Consider the following 20,527-nt stretch of genomic DNA (forward strand, 5'->3'; position numbering starts at 1 on the left):
TGACAATGCAAGTACCAAAGACAGAGACCTCAGAATACTCTGCTATTAGAAAAATTGGCCACCTTATTTATTTCCAGTGTTCTGGTGGTGGGGGGGGGGGTGTATAATATTTAAAGATGAGTGAAAGTTGAATTTGAAATGAAAGCAATAATCAAAATTAATTGCTGGAAAGAAGAGGAGAGAGATCCACAGAAAATGTCAGGAAAAATAATACAGCAACCAATTTATAAGTACTTCGAAGATAAGAAGGTAAGGACCAACACTAATTTTTCAATAACTGATGCCAAATCAATCTCATTTCCTTTTATAGCAGAGTAATAGGCCCCTTGGATAGGACAGGCTGAGATCCTTATCATATATTTCATTTTAGTTGACCTGTTCAACCTAAGAAAAAGATTAAGAAGGAATTTTTAAAATCTGTTGCAAAGAGAAAGGGGACAATCTGATTCCATTGCTCACAGTGGCAAGACCAAATGTGTGGGCTTCTGATGCTGCAGGAAGGATCCCGGTTATGGATCCAAACAGCTTTCCAAAAGTATAAATTTTAAACCAGATAAATAGCATGCTTGAGGAGGCCTTGGAAGAGAGAGTCCACCAGCAGAGGTCTTGAAGAACAGACTGAAAGGAGGAGGAACATTTGCATGACTGACACTAGATGGGGACAGAGGGGATGTATAAGCTCTGAATAAACTCCTGAAGTCCAGACCTTTTCAACATTATTTGAATATATTTACATTTTATAAAAGATAATAATCCAAGCGCCAAATAGATTAATCATTCATTATTCAAACAAGCATCTGAAACCAGACAGCAAAAATATTGTATTATCAGTGGTTCTTTTGTTCCCTGGATATATGATATTTTGGTAGCTTTAACTGATTACTCCCAACAGTGCCACAAGGGGAAGAACAATCCAGTATGCTAAATTTTTGTCAGCTTATCTCTTCTAGAGACAGAATGTAGTACTGGCAGCTTCAAGACTCTAAAAACAATACTTCAGGCTTATTACAAGGAGAGAGTAAGAATAATAAAGTCACTTGTCTGTGCCTTTGTTGCAATGTTGGGTAGATGGTAAATGGTGTAGGATGGTTTCACTAGTGCAGGATACTTCAAAGTCAAGAACTCAAATTCTCAGCACAAAAACACAAGTATCTGAATCTGCCCCTCTATGCTGTATGCCAAACCTAATTCCTGCACTCATGGATAACCACCCTTGTGTTCTCCAGGAGTCCTACTATTTACCATGTCCACTTCATCCCTGTTTTCTTCACACACCACCTCCCCTTCTATGATCAAAATATCATGATCAGTCCTGTCATCATTCCCCTCCCTCCCGCTATTAGCACTCTTATTTCTAGTATCACACTCCCTGTTGCTCCCCTCTCCAGATAGCCATGCCCTCATTCACACTGTTCTCCCTGCATATCTTCCAGTTTCCTTCTGGCACGTGTCATTTCTACCTGTCCTCAAAGCTGCACCTCCAGTACAGCTCTGCTTCTGCTTTCACACAATGCTGCCCACCCCAGAGACTCACAAGTCAGTAAGAGGCCCAGCTTCAAGGAAGTTCCCAGCTCTCACGGCTGTAGGGAAACTCCAAAAATGCAGGCAAAGCACATCCCCCCAATAAAATACAGGGCACACACAAAGGGACTGCAAAGTACTGCTACCAATCATGTGCCTCCTGTGCTTGGGGCAGAACATTCTGCAGCTAGCTGGAAATGAAGAAATAGTCCTACCTCCGCCTTCTTATAAAAGACAACAGGCAATAGTAACTGTCTTCACTAGTCCTGTCCTTCATCTACAAAGTATTTATAGGTTGTGGTGTCCACCTCCACTCAGGACAAGCTCTGCCATCCATCACTTTAAGAACATTTGAAGCTAAAGACTTTAGAACAGGGAAAACCAGACTAAAGCAATGACATTTTTACTATCCTAAAGCATGAAAAAGAAAACCAAACGTCAAAAAAACAAAGGCTTGACTCCCAAAACATAAGATTTCAGAAGTAAGATTCTCTTTTTGTTGGAAAATAACTCCGAAATTTAGAATGATGTGGTTATTTTGCATAAGATGTACTCTGTATATATACACACAAGTTAAAATGGTAGTCAGAGAAGGATACAATTAGTACCACAGCTAGCACTGAGCAAGGCAATAACTAGCCTTGAAGAGGGCAATTAATCAAGAAGGTTAAAGAGTGTCTCACGTAAATCACCAAATTGGCAGAGAAGCCTTGAAATCTATACAGATAATAGGACCTTAGGAATGCAGGAGGTGATAAAGAAGAATCAAAATCAAAAAGATTGATGGCTAAACCAGTCTTGGGCAGTTGAAGCTGTAGAACTTGTGATATTGTGTCCTTTAGGTGAACTCAGCTCATTATAATGTCATTATAATACTAAAAATCACACCCCCAAGGTAAAAAAGATCCCTGCCTGGGTGAAGACCTTTCCCCTGAGCAGACGTTATAGTAGAAATAGCAATGCAATCATAACTATGTGCAAATCCCTAACCAATCACTATAAGGAGGATGGACTTGGAAGCTTATTATGTTTTTGTGTATAAATATGTCACGGAAAATCTGGTTCGGGTGCATGATTTGTGGGAAGGCATGAAGCACCCAGCTTTGTACAAACCTGCAATAAATAACAATGTCTCCTTCCTAAACACAGTCTCTGCAGCTTTGGGAGCTTTCTTAAAATAGTAACATTTTCATTTTCAGCAAACAGGCTGGTGCTCCCAGCTCCTCCACTAGACCAGTAACAGTAACAAATTATTTCTGGAACCATTCAGATCAACTTTGTCCTCTCTTCCTGCCACCATCACCTCAACTCCCAGTGATATTTCAGCTGTCCTTCCAGGCCAAACTGCACTCCCTTCACAATTTTTGGGAAGAATACTAATGGGCACCTGAATCAGTGAAATCCAATAAACTTATGAATGTGCCTGTCTCAGCAGGTTTGCTAAGGTTAGTGGAAAATTGGTGCTTGTGACCCATTACTTCTATATCCCTGTACAAAACCTGCTCCTTCTTTCACCAGGCCCAGAGCAGACACAGGGAGCCACACCTCATGCTGCCCTTCTCTTTTGACAGAACTGACCAACCTCTCATTCATCCTTGAGGGGCTGGTTCTGGGCACAGGCAGCCAACTGGACAGCAGTGCCCTTCAGCCCTGGTCAGACTGGAAACCTCTGAAAGCTGGAGCTTGGAAAACTCAAGACATATTTGCCAGAGTGGAGAGCAGTGAAATCCCAGGATTTTCCCTCCATCATAAATGGTGCACAGTAAGTACCCATCTCAAAAGGTGGATGAGGAAGAGTCAAAGCTGTTCTGTAACTACATATCTGGAAGTTGTGTGATAGCTATAAAGGTCAGTGCTGGGATGGATGCAAGATACACAACCAGAGGATCAAACAGAAGTACAAGCAGCACCTCAGAAGTGACAAGTGCCTCTCTTTGCTTTCCTGTCTCTCAGACACCTCTCTTCAGCTGCCCTGTCTCCTCTGCACAGCATGATCTGTGCAGCATGAGTAGATGACAGCAATGTCTTCATGACTTGTGGTAGAAACAGTGAAAACCAAGGCTTTCTTAGGACCTGTAAGTTCCAAGTGACTTAGTAGTCATTTTAATTAAAAGACTCAACAACAACAAAAACATACAGTAGTTCTGTACAGCATGTCCTCCTTGCCTCTGTGGCCAGCTAGTCAAACACACAGCTGTTTTTCTCCCTTCTTAATTGCTTCAGTGTCTTTTTCTAGGGTCATTAAGATTTCAGTCATTCATATTCAAAACAGAGCACTGAAAGTCATCTTTCTTAATTTATAATAGGGCGGTTTTTAATCCCAACCTTCAAAACAGCTTATTCCATTCTTTAGATGATCCTGCCAAACATCTGGGGAGTTCATTAACCTTAGCAACATCAAAGTCAAAGTTACCTTAAACAGTTCATGTCCATTCTTAAGTCTGTGCTTTCCTACCTGTGGCTAAGGTATATACTTCTCATTACATTTCCCTGCAGCCTGATAATGAATCCAGTCTTTTCCTTTCTTCCTGTGACTCTTCTTACATGCTGTCCCCACCAGCAGCCCTTATTTAATTCAAGTTCATCTAAGTTAATCCTAAATTAATATTCTGTCAGTGATCACGGCAGCTAATAAGGTACCATCATTCTCGACAGCCTGACACCGACACACACCTCACTGCGTTCACGCTGCAAGGACGTCACTGCGGACACGAGGAGACAAGCAGCCCAGCGTGCCCGCTTGGGGTGGCTGGGTCCCCTTCCCTCCGCCTGTTGCTCTGGCAGGCGCGTCGCTCTGGGGGTTTGGCACTCCGGGGCTCCCCCCGCCCCCCACGGCCCCCGAGCCCGGGCGAAGAGCTGCGTGCGGGCTGACACAGCCCGGCGGTGCCGCGCGGGAGCAGCGCCCGCAGGCCTGCCCCGCCGCAGGAGCTGCGGCGTTGAGCCCCCTTTCTGCTTGCTATAACCAGGACCTGGGGCGATCTGGCAAACAGCTCTGGAAAAAATGGTTTCACAAGTACATAAAAGCGGCGGCGGCGGCGGCAGCAGCAGCAGCAGCAGCAGCGGCGGCAGCAGCAGCGCTGCCTCTTCCCGCGGGGCAGGACCGAGAGGCCCCGAGCTCCGCACGGCGCGGCGGCCCTGCCGGCGGCCCCCAGCACGCAGGCAGGGAGGGCGCCAGGCCCACAGCTGGGAACGCACAGCTGGGAACGCACAGCTGGGAACGCACAGCTGGGAACGCACAGCTGGGAGCCCCACGCCTCAGGCCCGCCCCGGGCCGGCCCCGCCCACCCCGGGCTGGCCCCGCCCACCCCGGGCCGGCCCCGCCCACCCCGGGCCAGGCCCCGCCCCCCTCCCTTCCCAGCCTGTTTTAAAAACAAACAAACGTCACGCCGGCGCGCGCTGCGGGGCGATGACGTAATCACCGCGCGCTCCCCTGCCGCGCCGCCGCCGCCAGGGGGCGCGCCCGCCCGCGACCGGGCGCCTGGGCCCCGCGCGCCCGCCCGCCCGCCTCATCCCATTGGCTGCTCGCCCTGCGGGTCACGTGCCCCCCCTTCCCGCCTCCCTTCGCCCTCTCGCGACTCCCCCGCCCCTCCCCCTTCCGGAGGCGCTGGAGGACCGATCCCACAATGCTCCGCGCTGCGGCGCGGGGCGGTTGGGAGGCGTCCCTGGGCAGCGCAGCCCCCCCCGCGGCGGAAGGCGGGGAACCAGCGCCCCCCCGCGGCCGCCGCCGGCGCTGCGCACCCGGCAGGCGCGGACATGTGGCCCGGCGGCCGCTGAGCGGGGCCCCCCAGCCCGGCCCAGCCCAGCCCAGCCCAGCCCGGCCCGGCCCGGCCCGGCCCGCCCTCCCGCCGCTCCTCCCGCCCGGGCCGACCCCGCTCGGCCCCAGCGCGGCGGCGGGAGCCGCTTCCGGAAGTCCCGAGGAGGCGGGGGCAGAGGAGGCGCCGGGGAAGCGGAGCCCCCGCTCCGCGCAGGTGGCCGCCGAGCCGTGACCGAGCGGGGGACGCGGCGGCGCCAGGTGAACGCCGGCGGCTGGGGCAGGGCCGGGCCGGGCTGGGCGGGCGGGCGCCTCTTGCGGGAGTTTCCGCCGGGAAAGTGCTCGGGCCGTTCCTCGGGGCCGTTCCTCGGCGCGGGACGGCGGCAGTGCCGGCGGGGAAGGGGGGGAGGCGGGCAGCGCTGCTGTCCCGCTCCGGCCGGGGCCTTGGCTCGGGCGCTCGCTCCCTCCCTCGCTCCGCCGGGCCGCCGTTCGCTGCCGGCCCCGGCCGCGGGTTTCCCCCTCGGCTCCGCGCTGCGTGGCGCCGGCCGGGAGGCCGGCCCGGCCCGGGGCTGCCGCTCGGCCGCCGTGACAGGCCGCGCGGGGGGCGGGACGGCGCTCGGCCCCGCGCCTCGTTTACCGGGTCGAGAGGGGAGACAAAGGGGGCCGGCCGGGGCGTTTCTCCGCTCCCGGGGGCCCGCCGGCCCGCTCCGCGCCCAGGGCTTTTGTGAAGGCTCAGCGGGAGGAGCGGCTGCCCTGCCCGGAGGTCCGGGAGCCGGCGTGGCGCCGAGACCTCGCCGCCGCCGCCCTGGCCTGAACAAAGGTCCCGGTGCCGGGGGCGGCCACCGCCTTCCCTCCTTCCCCGGAGCTGGAAGTGCCGGCAGCTGGAGGAGCGTCTTGGAGTAGCAGGAGTTACTTCGCAGCTGTGGGGGGAGTTGCACGGGGAGGCTCAGCTTAAAGCCCAGCGCTGCTTTTGTGCTGCCGTGGAACCGCGGTTGGCTTCACCAGCAGTGAAGTTGCTCGGAGTAACGCTGGAGTCTGGAGGGGATACAGTTACCAAGCCAGGGAGAGACTCTCCAGTTCTTCTTGTGTTTTAGAGTACATTGTGTCCTGATTTTTTTTCCCCTTTGGTGAGTATTAAAGAATATTATTAGCCTGAGCCCCCAATCTTTGTTTGACAATCCATCTCCACGTTTATAACTTCAAAACTATTTTGGTAGGCCTGAAATCGATCCCCTTCCACTCAAGACGTTTTTATTTTAGACTACTAATTAGTTTAACATTTTTAGGAAGGCTGACATAACAAAGGCCAGGTAGTTACTGTTTGTTTAGTATCAGTTACTAGGTAGTGTTGGCAAAGAATCATTTATTCAAAATGTCAGGAGACAGTTAATGCTTTTCACATCTAATAATTATAGAATGGGTTGAAATGCCCTTGATTATTGAACAGCTGTTTTAAGATTGTAACTTTACAACTTTTTAGGACTTCAGTAGCCTTAAATGGGAGATCTAGCAAACTTAGTGTCTGATGTTGTGTTTGTGTATCATTAATGTATTGGGGCCTATTAATTTTCTTTCAGTGAATCATAGTTTTAAGTACAATCTAACAGAGTTTTACTGTGGAGGGATTCAGACTGTTCTTACACGTAGGAGAACAACAGGGGAACTCTAGTAATTTTGTCATGGTTTCTTTCAATCTTAGCAGAAATTAATAGTAAGCTTCTGAAAAGAAATTACAAGGTTACAAAAAATTGCTATTATTTTGTTGATTATACATGGCAATCCATGTATTTTTTACTGGAAAGCTGTATTTAGACATTCACAAGATTAAAAAAGTTGATAGCATCCTCTTCAATGACATGGAAAAGACTTAGAAATTATCTTAAGCACTTTTCCAAATGTTTCCTTTAGGATTTCTAGGAATATAATGCTCAATCTCTTTTCCTTAGATGGAGAAGAAATAGTAGGGGGGGAAAGCTACTTAAACTTTTAGTCACAGTGTTGTATCTTTTGCAGCTTTCCTTTCAGTGGTTTACATTTGCTCATGCATCAACTTCCAGACTGATAAATGGCTCAAATAAGAAATACATTAATTTTATTTCAGGTTCCACTCACCTTAAAGTCTGCTTGTAGTTAAGCAGAGTGAGCAACAGCTTTGTGGCCTTGGCAGGGGTGGGAGGGAATCTCTCTCTTCCAAATGGTCTTGAAGGACTGTTTTTTAGACCTTTCATAGCAATAAAACTGGGTTCACTAGTTTATATTGTATTCAGATTATCTTTAAGATTGGAAACACATCTCCAGGAATTTTCGTTTTTTTGAACATGAATTTATAGTGGCTCCAAGATAGTGTATGAAGGCTGTTAAATCTGACTCAACAGGGAGATTTAGGTTCTCTTATTGTCCAGTTATTCAGCTATTGCTTCTGAAACATCCAGATGATAAGGAGTTTCTTGGTACTCTTGACTGCCTGTAGTTTGATAAAGTTGATGCATAGCTTCTAATTTTATAAAACTTGTAGATGGTTCTGCTCACGGTAGATCATGGTTCTGCTCTACCTGCAAACATCTGGGTGGTTTTTTTCCTGGGATTCTTTGTGGAATCATCTCTTTGTCCTGAACATGAAAAAAAAAACCTGTTAAAAAACACAGGTTATTTAAAGTTGGATGTATTTAATAATTATTTTAATGGTGATTTTATTTCAATTAATATAATATTGTTCAGTGCCATCAACCATTGTTATCAATTTATCTAAATGAATTGTGAAATGGTTAATCTGCTAAACCATTTAAGATTGCAGTACTTTCAGACTACCATGGTTTTTATAAATCTCAACATTGCTCAGGTTTGTTTGGTTTGGTTTGAGGTTTTTTTACAAGTTGGAGATGTACCAGATTAATACCCTGACCCTTCTTCTGTAGTCATAAAGACCAGTGGTATCTACTGTGCACATCCTGTAGACTGCTTCAAGACAAGCACTGGTTCATTGGTTTTCGGCCATGTGGGCACATTTTATTTCATCTCTGTGTACTAGTTCACCTGAAGGGCAGTGACCTTGATCTGAGAGGCTACCAGTGCAGTGACATGGTATCTTCTTTTCCCTACTTGTTTGATCTCTTTACCCAACAGTTGAGAATAAGGGCACAGTTTGCAAGCAGAAAGCAGGAAACATCTCTCTTTTGGATTTAAAGGTTGTCTAGTTTAGGAACACTGAACCACTTGAGCAGTTGATTCTCTTGTGTAGGGAGTTAGCTGCAGGTCATGAAATAACAAATGGAGGACTAGCTGCTGGAATGTGGAAGGTGTGAGTCTGCTGCTCTGTTCCCTACAGCTGCAGCTCTGCTGTCCTGACCAGTTGTCGATCACCTCCTTACATCTGGGTCTGGTGGAGCAGCAAAGGCAAAGTAACTGCATTGGAATAGCTCTCAAAGGTTGAATATTCATTTTCTCAGTGGCCCACAGATGATTCAAAAAGTAGTTTTTATCTATCAGGAATCTTAAAAAAATTGCTAAGGAAGCTGCCTCTTGCTTTTCAAAACATTCTGCTTTCCTACAGCTTCTTTTTGTGGCACATCAGATTGTTTCTCCAGCTGAAAGTCTTAAGGAAAGCTAACTCAATTTAACCAATTGTGGAAGCTGTCGCTTCTAGGCTGGGGAAATTGTTAACTGACTTGACAAAGGGTGATAAAAACACTGCCTTTGATTATGTATGTGTAGGCAAGATTAAAATTAAATTTGTATAAAATGCATTTATTTGGGTATCAAATGTGTATATATAGATAAACACACACACACCTGAAGGCATGTGTGCACCTATGCCTTACATTTTTGTATATTGCGCTAAAATGAGTATTTTCACCCATTCGTTTTTTTATTATCAAATAATACTGTCTCACAAATTAACTTGATGAAACAGTGGTATTTTTTCTTTTTTCCTCCATAAGAACATAAAAACCATGAAAAAGTAACATTTTAATGGGATTATTATGTGGCCAGTGGTATTTCTTCATATTTCCGATTATTTTATATGTGTGTATGCAGATATTTTTTTAAAATAAAAATTTCTAGAGAGGACTGGAAATGAGAAGATACGTGTCTTCCAGAAGCTATTTTCTAAAATTCAGTACTGTGGTAAATAAAAGTATCTGATCACTTTTTCTAATGGACAGTAGTAATAATGACTGCTTTAATTCAGATTTTACTTCAGGATTGGTGAACTATTAACATGAAATCTTATGTTCCTCTGTTAATAGGTCTTTAAGTACTGCATAACTGTGATCTGCCTTCAAAGGTGCGATCTGTGAGTAAACCTGAGTGATGCATTTAATGATGCTTGGAATTTTTCCAAGCTAGTATGAAACTGCTAGGAAATGTCAAGTGAGTTAACACTTGTTGTCTGTCTACTGATTACCTGGCTTTTGTTAGACTACCAGCAGTAATAATGAATGTAGAATTCCATGGGCTCAGTGCCTGATGGAAGTCTTCATATATGTCCATATGATTAGATAGCAACACAGGCTGATACTGCAGCAATAAAGACTTCAAACTACTATCTTTCTTGGTGTGCCACAGGGAGAGATGGAGACCCTTACATGAAACTGAGCTGTATTGATTGATATTCAACACTTCAGTTTTAAGGTAGAATCTAAAGATAGAGGAGTGATTTTAGTTGGACTTCTTGACTGCTTGCTATCTAGAGCAAATAACTTCAGCAGTTCTGGGCACAGGAGGGACAGTGGAATTCTTCTCTGCTTTCTGTACAGCCACTGAATCAGCACTTCTTGTATGCAGGTTTTTAACATTGCTAATTTGTTTCTTGTGATGGAAAAGGTAGTGATGACTGTGGACACATAGTGGTAGTGAAAGGTAATCAGAAGGCCTAGGAACAGTTAGAGAGAAGCAATCAAGGTAGAGTATATCCTTCTCTCTCAATCTATGCAGCTGTGATTTTTGAACTGTAGTTAATTCAGTCTGAGTGGAAAGGCACCTTATTCAACTCTGAGATAAGTCAGTTGGTACTCAGCAGTTATTTTGTGGTTCTTATAGTGGAAAGAAACTGAATGCAAATGGGGTTCATCGTTGTAAGGAGCTTCTAGTATTGTTGTTGTGGGAAACTTAAGTCCTTTTTTTAATTTTGCAATAAAATAGAATAATCACTTATAGCAAAAAAAAACTAGTGTGGTTACTGAAGAATTCAGAATGAAGTACTGTTTTGTTATAGGTGGCTTCTTGATGCTGTTTTCATATGAATGGTAAAAGTAACCAAAAATTGTGATTAGCATGTTTTTCTAATAGTAGCCTGTTTTCACAAGTTGAAAGAAAAAATAATAGTAGTCTAGTTGGACAGTGTAGGTTATTTCTCCCTTTACTGGATTCAGCTCATTCTTTTTTGTCTCAATATACTTTTCTAATCACCTACCACTCTTGTTGCCTTGTTAATTTTTTTGCATCTTAAATCTGCCTCTTGCCATTGCTACTGTCCCTGAGCTTTTCATTTGAGTTCGGTCTTGCTCCACCAGTTTTGCCCATTTTTTCTTCCACTGTTAAAAGGTCTTAACTTTTCCACTTCTGTCTTTGCAAGGTCCTTTGATTCAGCTCCTGCATCCCTGGTGTTTGAGCCCAGTTATTTGGTCATGTTTAGGATGGTATTAAGTAAAATAAAGATTGGTATTCCTAGTTTCTTTAGCATCTGAGAAATGATTGCAACAAGTCCTGCTGTGTTGCCATAGCACTGGCTGAAGTATGCTCATTCATCTTGTGGGAATGTTGCATGTGCAATGTAGCAGTGGGATAGGAACTTCAAATTATTAGTGTATGCTGAGCACAGATCCAGTTTATGGGAAACAAGTCAATGCAACAACTAGCAAAGATTTCTTGAGGAAATGCAAACTTTTTTTTTTCTCCAGATCTACAACATGGCTCAATCTGGAAGGGTTTCCTATGTGGAAAGCATATTCTTGATTTCAGTGACCTGCTGCCAAATATCTGCACTTTGGTGGAAAGCATGAACATTCTAGTGCTTCCAAGTGGCTAGAAAACACCCACTTTTTTCTTTTTCAACTGTTCTTGGAAATGGCTGAGCCATTTTTGCTGACTTTGGTATGTAATACTATCCCTTCCAGCTGCAAAAGTATGCATGTGAATAGGGACCATCAGCAGCGGAAATCAAGGTCATGGGTTTATGCTGATTTGATTTAGTTGCTTTAACCATGTGCACCATGACAATAGTACCTAATCCCTAATTAGTTCCTTAGTTATTTGTAAATCTCAATTTCACCCTGTTTAGTCACAGACTGCTTACAAGAAACACCTAAAAGTCTTGAATTGTATTTTTTGTGAAAGAACGCTATGTACACTATTTTTTCTTACATATTTCTTTGTATTACGTTAATCACTACAGTACTTTAGTGTTTTATCAGCAGTGTATGGAACAATATGACTTAGCCCCCGATGTATGTGCCTGTTCTCCATATGGGAATGGTTGTGGTATAGTGCTGCTTCTGTTTGGAGTCTTATCATACATGTGCATATGACAGCAACAGTACAGTGCACATGGTGGTCTTTTAATTTCCATGAATATACATTTCATTATCTTGTATCATTCTTTAGAAGGTTCTACACCTTCCATCTTCTGTATAAATGAAGATGTCTTTTCATGGAGAAGTTAACCATGGCTCCAGCGAGCGTTCCAGCTGTGGACTTCTGTAAAGGTTAGATCTGGGATTGTTTTGTATAATTCAGGACATCTTTGGAAAGCAGTGTTAAAAGAAGCAGCATCACTGAGGAGCTACCTTGCAAAACTGCATTTAGTCCAGTGTGTAGGGAAATGACACAGCTTTGTCCTCACTGTTTTTCAGAGCTGACAGAGGCTTGAGTAACCTAGTTCATCCTCTGGCAGAGCGGAAAGGGGTTTTCTCATGAACTTGAGTAATGTCACTAAAGAGCCAGGAGGGATGCAGGGATGCAAGCATAGCTTTAAATTACAGGTTAGGTTGATCAGCTGTGAAACATATACTTCTAATGTAATGAGACTGCACTGTCACAACTAACTCCCCAAAGTGCACTCCACTTTTTTTTTTTTTTTGCTAACCAGCACTTTTAGCTTCATGTAATTCTCGGTCTGTGAACTGAATTTGCCTGAGCACTGGACCATCTTGGTTGTCAGTGGTTGTCCTGCAAATAGCAATAGGATAGAGCTGTCATTTTGCTATACTACAGCTTCAGTAGTATAGTGTGTGTATATATATACACTATATATACACCATATTTATAGTGTGTGTATATATATATATATAGTAGTATAGTATAGTTTCTCTTTGCTGCTTACTAGGTACAAGCCCTTGGTATGCTTTCAGGAGACATTCTAAACTTCTGCCACCTATCCTAGTGGAATGAAGTGTTTTTCGGTTGACAGTGCAGAAAGATCAGAAATTAAATTTGCCTTCTGTAGGTAATTATTCATTAGTGCCGGTAAGGTAACTAGTTCAGTTCCAAACTCAAATTCCACATTTCTAAAAGCTGTTAAGTGCTGTGAAATCCTTTTAAACAGATTTTCTTCACGTTGTTTTGAATTTCTCAGAAAATGTGGTTCAGCCTTGTGTGATAGCATGGTGAGAACTGATGTATACAGGGAAATTTTTTCAATATGTTTTTGACAAAGAGAATTAGTATCCCTCTGTTGCTTTAACTGTTTTGGTCAGATGTCATACTTTTTCTGGCTTGTGGAAGTATCAGTCTTTATGTGGATTGTCTCAGTAGTTGTGTGGATGCTCATACATTGCACACAGGCATGTGTGTAACCTTTGGAGGGGGTCGGGGGTGATACAGATGTTTCACAGCACTTGCTGCCATGTGTTGTCTTAAGTTATCTGCTACTTAAGACTGATAAAATGGCTTGCTCTTTTGTATGCTTTCTTGGGATGGGATTGGAGTCTTGCTGAAGACTGTGAGCTTTATTATCAGTCTGAGTTTTATGATAAGGCTTCTGTCGTTTTGTCACTGCTTGTTTTCCAGTGCTAATGATTTTTCTGTAACCTGCATCCTTATTTTTCTTTATTATATGGTAAAAAACAATGAAAACTGGTTACTTTGGCAAGGAAAGAAACATGAAAGCTGGTAGATCAGTGGGCCAGCTGCATGACTGGGATTCTGAGGAGAAGGGAAGTTTGTCCCGTGTCCAAATTTCCCAGTACTGAGAGAGATAGGAAGTTCCTTAATAGATACCTGTTGGTGTTACTAAATTTGTTACTATCTTCAATCTTTCATATGCATAGATTTTGGTTTTCTTTTGGCTTTGATGATAACTCTTGCTTAAGAGCATTAAATTGTTGCCATGCTGTTGTTAAAAGTATTAACAGTGAAGTACAAGTTTTGTGATAGAAACATCTTGCTGTTTATTCAAGCTGGTATGCTGTCTGGTTTAGCTGTGTTGTACCAAGGCTTTTTTGAATAGTGCCTTTTCTAAGTAGAGCTGGAAGGTAGTTATTCACCCTTACACGTATCAATAACTTGTGATGAAAAGGTATTCCTCAGTTACTGTTAGTAATAGTGGAATACTAAGGAACTTGTGGGTCAGCATGACTCCTCAAGGTACGGATACATGAAAAGATACTGCTGACATTGTTTGGCTACCTTTTACCTGTCCAGTAAATGGAAGTGTTTTAAATGCTAGGTACTGGAGTTCAATCTGCTTTGTAGCAGCACTTCAACATGTAACATTCTGACAGGGTGTGTCCTCTGTGGTTTATAGAATATTCTCAAATATGTGAGGTCTTATAAAATGATATCTCTCTTACTGTCCTAATGTTTTGCCTATGCCTTTTGTTAAACACTGCCTACTGCATTGACTTAACATGAAAAGGTCTGCAGGCAGGTTTTAAGCCAGTTGATTATTATGAGCTTTATGGAAGAAGATTACTTTGCGTGTGTGTCCACTGCAAGGTTCTAAAACTTCCTTGAAACTCTTGGCTCTTTGGATGGTCCATGCATCTGTGCCACCACAGCAGTTCCCTTAAGATGTATTTACACATTTCCATTGAGTTCAGTGCCTTTCTTGCTTAGGAAGCAGTTACGATTTTGTCCTGTATACTCTGAGTGCTAACTGGATATGAGTGTTGCATGACTGCAGCTGATATTCAGTTAGTTATTGTTGAGGTGGCCACAAAAAGAGAAGTGTTGAATCTAGCAGGAACGTATCTGTAGCCTCAGCATCTGCAATGAGAGTGTGCCTGTCAGTGTCTTGCTACTAGATTGCAGCAAGATATCCAAATGGATATCCAAAGGAGGATATCCACTGTGTTGTTTAGGTTGTTTTTCTTCTGTGTAAGGAAGGGGAAAGTTGGCAGAAGGCAGTGTACTGTTTAGGATGGTATAATTCTAGCAATTTGGCTTTGACAATTTTCTCCTGTGTCTTTACATTTTCATTGACTTGGCAGATAACCTAAGTACTGCTGTGTCCTTGAAGAGAGGCAGTTTGACAACGAAGTCTTAGCTATTCTAGCACCTTGCCACTGCCAGAAGGGGCAATCCTGTGTTTTGTCTTCCCTCCCCCTGTTCTGTCACTTGCAACTTCTTTGGCACACGTGTGTCTCTCAGTTGAGTTGGCTCACCATTGCTAGTGGTGAGCAGTAGAGCTGCTTCTTTTGGTGGCAGCAAGCTGTTAGGTTAAATTAACTTTCTTGGGTAATTGCATCCATAGAGGGTCTGGAAAGAGTCTTTAAATCAGCACTGTCTCCTTGCCTGAATAGCACTGATTCTTTCCAAGACACTGGATCTACATGAATGGGCTTAAACCACCTATAGAAAAAGGTTTCTCTATTCCCCAAAGCATAGCACTGGTCTCTTTCTTTTCATCTTTGTTGGTTATGTGGCATTCCATTTGAGAATGCAGACAAGGTGCAATTTGAGCATACAAAGAGTAAAGATCCTTTTTAAAAGCCCTCTTTTGAGTGTGCCTGTTGGTTCTATTCTCACTAATGTTCTGGGCCATGAGATTTTACTACACAAAGAAGCAAATTCAGGATAAGTGTTTCCAGATCCTCAGTTTAGCTCTCATTTATTGGAGGGCAAACAACATTACTGAATTGTCACTTGAAACAAGCCTACCTTCCATGCTCTTCGGAAAAATGAAAAGTTTTTCCAAATAAAAAGAACTGTGAAGGTTCTTGATGTATCCAATAGTATCTTTTTTTCTTTTCTTGGAGTATGTGTTGTGATACAAGTAGGTCAAAAACTTTTCAAATATTCAGCTGGTATTGGAATTACTGTTTCCTCAGCCCATATCCAAGATGGGTCAGGACTTCTGGCAAAAGTTTTCAAAATTGTCATCAGCAGCTGGACATGTACCTAGTAATGGTCCAGAGATTTTGGGGAGCCCAGATGTTGAAATCCAAAGGCCACTCTGCATTCTGCCATTAATTACTAAAAAAATAATTATTTTTGTAAATGTGGCTCTTTATTTCGGTCTATTTTCCTTAAAAACATGCTTACTGAGGGAGAGCCTTAAACCTCCTTCCAAGGTTTCTGAAAGACCATCAAAATGCATAGTGCAAAATAGTCGTACTCATTGCTGCTCAGATTTTTGATGTTAGTAAAGCGTGTTGTTGTTTTTTTATTAAGCAAATAAACTTTGTGTACTGAATGTATTGCTGACTGTTTAATATTTGAAACTGATTGTTCATGGAGTTAGTAAAGAAATCGAAGTACAACTAAGAGTGCCACACTTTTTAAAAGGAAGTATTTTGAATAGAAACAGAACAGTCAAAGTAAGTTGTTACTATGAGTACTGATGCAGCAGGTATCTAAGAAGTTGAAAAGTTGATTACAAATGTTTCGTAAGTCTGTTAAGGGAACAAGAATAAGCCATTTTGAACATAATTTTGCACATGCTTGCTGGCTATCTTGTTGCATGTGTGCTTGATTGCCATCTTTCCAATTGAACAAGTGTACTTCTGTGTAGATAGGTCTCTAGAGGGTTTCTGTACTGGAGGAAGAGTGTATTTAGCATTTGCAATTTCTTTACTGGCATAAAGAACACTTCTAAAGACTTGGGAGCTGGTCAGAAAGAAGGCATGTGCTGGTTTCATGTGTCGCATATAATTAGATTACTATGAATTTTAATTTGATAATTTTTTCTATGCCTATTTAATTTTAATATTGTAGTAGATTCTTGTTCAGTAAGAGATTCAGTTACGTGACGTTGAATAGACCAGGTCTGTCTGCATGCACAGTGAATTAGTGCTGAAATGTATTTTTAGGTTATGAGTTGTATGAATTAGTTTGTGTTAATATAAGAGGTAAACCACAGTTATTTTTGTGATACAGAAAACTGTTCAGTGTGTAAATGGCACTTATATCATTCTGCTTTATGGAGCTGTTTAAATACATCATAAAGTTACATACATTAGAGTGACAAAATCTGTTCCTGTGTTCTACTCTTAACTCTGTTTAAGCACTTCTGTTGGCGGATGTCTCTAGCATCTACCTTCTGTGAAGATAATAACAGGAATTTCCTTAGAAGAATAACCTAGAAAATTAAATGTGCAGTGCACACTGGTGATAATTTCCCTGTTCACTAATTTCAGTTTAATATAATATGAGTGTTCTTGCCTTTATCTCAAATAGTAAGTGTTGCACTATCTTTTTGCACCAGAAGAGTACTATCTTGGCTGTAATGTTATGCTGTCTTCAGGCATTCATAGAAAGCTTTTTGTCTTGTCACTGTTTGATTCAGGTTTGATGACAATGCTCTCGATCCCCTCCCACCCAGGTAGGGAAGGAGAGAGAGAAAAAGAGAGACTTTGCTGGATTGAAAACTAAACTACACAGCTTTAATTAAACACCAATGATAAAATAAAATTATATATACAATTTTATACAAATATGTTCAGATATGTGCAAAAGCCTCTCACCTCCCCCCGCCCCCAGCAACTCCCACAGCATCTCCTGAGCTGTGAACAGTCCCAAAAAAATCCTGGAGCTGCTGCTGGAGAAAGCACGGAGTGATGAGGGTCAGGAGAGCTTGGGCCTGGGGGTCGATGGTGATGGATGGACGGAGTCCTCCCAGGATGCTGGCCATGGATGGAAGAGAAGGGAGGAAGATGCAGGAAGGAAGTTGTCTTCTGTGATCTCTGACCTTCCTCTGAGCTTACGTAGATACATGGAATGGAATATCTCTGGCCGATTTTGCTGTCTGTCTAATTCAGCCTCCTATGGGGGGGGTCACAGATCTCCACGTAGTGTCTGAGCTGGCAGAGTGAAGGTGTGACCTTGAAGACCCAGCAGTTACAAAAACATTCCTCCCGTATCAGCCTTAGTTGGAACACTCTGGTGCTAGTTAAAAGAAAGCTTACTGAAGGAAAAAAAAAAAAATTGGTAAAAGGAAAATTGACTTCATCCTGGCTCAAACCAGGACATGTCTATACAGTTGGGGGGGGGGGGGTGTGATTTTGTCTTTGTCAGCACCAACGCTGTGTGGTGTTTGTTGTTAGGTGCCTTGTTTGTGTAGGTCTTGGGGTGTTTTGTAATATATCACATCATCAACCAAATAATCATAACTAAAAAGTGTTGGTCATCAGTGGAATCTGGTAGAAGTGCTCTTTCGATATTAGCATTCTTCAAACGCATATTATTAGCCTGATCAGACATGGTTAGCCATGGATATGGACATAATGTGATATTCATGTGAGCTCATACAACATGGTAACTGTGAGAGAAGGATGAAAAAAAAAAAGGCTCACTTCTCCCACTGTCTCTCCTCCAGCCAAGACCTCAGATTTCTTGTATGGCGTGCAGCAGAGATGATAGTCTGAGAAATATTCTTCCACATCTTCTTAAAGTTTTAAAGAATCTAAAGGAATATGTCACATTTGGGGACAAATTTGAGTTCTGTTGTCTGTGCTGTCTGCTCCTCCTAAACCACTATGTTCTCTTTTCCTAAATCTGTTTTTAATTTTATAAATTTAACAACAGTCGTTAATGTTAACTCTCCTGCTATTCCAGTGCCTCTGATACCTCTTTTAAAGTACTGGGGGAAATAGCATTTCCAAAGTTCATTTGTTAAATAGTATGCAATTTTTTATTATGTCTTTTATTTTTTTTATAAAAAATTGTATTTAAGTAGTATTAAATTCCTCTCTTTTGTTGTGCAATATGCACAGGGCCAAACTGACAAAAGTAGCACTTTGTGCTATTCAAAGTGATCTGTGAAATGCATTAGCAGTACTCGGTATCTGTTTAAATAATAGGTTTGTGAGCAGAACAATATAATGCCACAAATGTCTTCAGCTGCTGCACAGCTTGGATTTATTGATACTCTGTCAAAATTTTAGGACCTCTGGTTTTGTAATTATTGTAACTGTGCACAAATTTCTGGGATATTTTTGTCTAGAAAGAGTACAGTAGAGACAAGGTTATTTTTTTCTTGGGATGTAAACGAATTGTACTTCTGCAGTCTACCTTAGTGAACTCAAGACTTCTGTTATAATACACACAAACTACAGTTACTGCTTACATTAAAATTTGGTATCTAGATTGTGTCTATTTAAAACTTTTCCTGTGGATGAGTGTGGAATTCTTGATCTTCTTTAAACTGTCTCACCTGTGAGGTTTTCCTGGGACTTTTAGGGTTGAGAGAAGTTTGAGCACAGCTTGTGGATTGTTCTCCTTCTGTAAAGTAACTGCTGAAGTTTTATTAAGATGTAGAGCAGAGGGAATGCTTTAGATATATAAAAACATGTATACCACACATAATGTGATTCAAACTTTTGGGGACCAAAGCCACTTAAGTCCTCTTGCAAATCAGAGTGAAAACAACAGGCCTCAATTTCATATTTTAAGTTAATTGTAGTTTTGGTGGTCTTACCTGTTCTAATTTAAAGCAGTTTTTCCTTCTTTGAGGCATTAAATTTGAAGTAGAAGTTTGGCATTTGCTGGGTTTCATCTTGCTTAGCCTGCAAGGATAATAGGTGGTGGCCTGGTCAGCCTGTTCTGCTAATGGAACTTAGGTACAGCTAAAGGCATTCACTGCAGTACAGTCTGTATCAGTATTAGTGCTAGCAACTACTCTGCAGCTGATGGCATTTATCCTAATTATATTAAAATAATTTTTTGGATAAAAGTAAGATAGTGTAGGGGGAAATTCCCTGATAGCTAGGTTTTTGGTGCCTTCTCCCTTCCCTTTTCCCCACCCTCACTTGACTCAATTCACAAGTTCCTTTTGGGGGATTAAAAAATAGTTTCTAATGGGAACATTGAAGCCATTTAGAATTCTAATTACAGGTTTCTAATTAGCTTGTTTTGCTCATTTATTTAATGAGCTGTCTGTGTTCGAGACCCATAGATCCATGTCGAGCTTTCTCAGATTGCGTAGAAAAGTGAGAAGTGTGTTATGTGATGGGTATCTGTTGAAGCATTTATTTTCTTAGAAAAAAGAAATTATCATTAGGACACTTCCTGCTGCCAAAATTAAGGTAAATTCTGCCTCTTCTCCATCCTGGATGTCAAGGTGGTAAAGGGAAACTAGTGTAGTTTGTAAGAGAAACCGGAAGCTTGGTTGAGGAATGTGGTTTTGGTGTTCTCAGTGCTGTCCTGCTGGGTATTCTAGAAGAGGTTTTAAAGAGTAAGGGATTTGAAACCTCAGTTGGTTCACTTCAGGTTTGAATACCTAAGTAGCAGATCTTGGTAATTTCTGCTTTCTTCAATCCCTTGTGAAATTTTAATTTGTCCTTTTAAATTGTAATTTTTAGGGTTTCCTATAGTTCAGAAGAAAAATAGTCCCTCTAGAGCTGTTCAGTTGGTTAAGGTGTTTATAACGAATCCGCTTTGAATACAGGAGTCTAGAATACAGGAGATTCCATCCTTGGTGTAGATATTTCTTTCTTTGCAATGTGTTCATTCTGCATGTAGTAGGCAAGCTGCCAAAGAACATATGCTTGCTGTTTCTTATGCCAGATCGAATTCTTTCAACCTATATGATGTGGATCACAAAGATGTTCTTCTGTCCATGTTACTTATACTCCGTACTGCTCCTTTGCAGAACACTTAAAAAGATGTGTCCTCCCCATTCGTGGTACTCCATTGCACCTGTACTTCTGACCTGTTCCTTGTTTGATGATACAATTTTCCCTACATTGTTTTTTTTTGAGTGCCAGTAGTTCTAATTGCGTAACAAAGCAAGTAAATGTTACCTGCTTTCCTTTTTCTCACTTGCTACTCCTACAGTGATGCTAGCTGTGGAAAGCAACTAACTCTTCTGGTTGCTTG

At 42.5% G+C, this 20,527-nt stretch overlaps 1 protein-coding gene across 3 annotated transcripts in view; it reads left to right on the forward strand.

Annotated features, from left to right (window-relative positions):
- Positions 1-5,211: 5,211 nt before the first annotated feature.
- SCAF11 (SR-related CTD associated factor 11) overlaps positions 5,212-20,527 on the forward strand; it is a 46,743-nt gene continuing 31,427 nt past the window's right edge. Inside the window, exon 1 of one of the 3 annotated variants that reach the window (XM_051618731.1) lies at positions 5,212-5,533. The gene's annotated coding sequence lies outside the window, so the exon portion shown is untranslated. Of the gene's footprint in view, positions 5,534-5,884; positions 6,400-20,527 lie in introns of those variants that run through there. The other 2 variants (XM_051618741.1, XM_051618723.1) reach the window with 2 other exon arrangements.

The sequence above is a fragment of the Apus apus genome, chromosome 1, assembly GCF_020740795.1.
Source record: "Apus apus isolate bApuApu2 chromosome 1, bApuApu2.pri.cur, whole genome shotgun sequence".
Lineage (NCBI taxonomy): Eukaryota > Metazoa > Chordata > Aves > Apodiformes > Apodidae > Apus > Apus apus.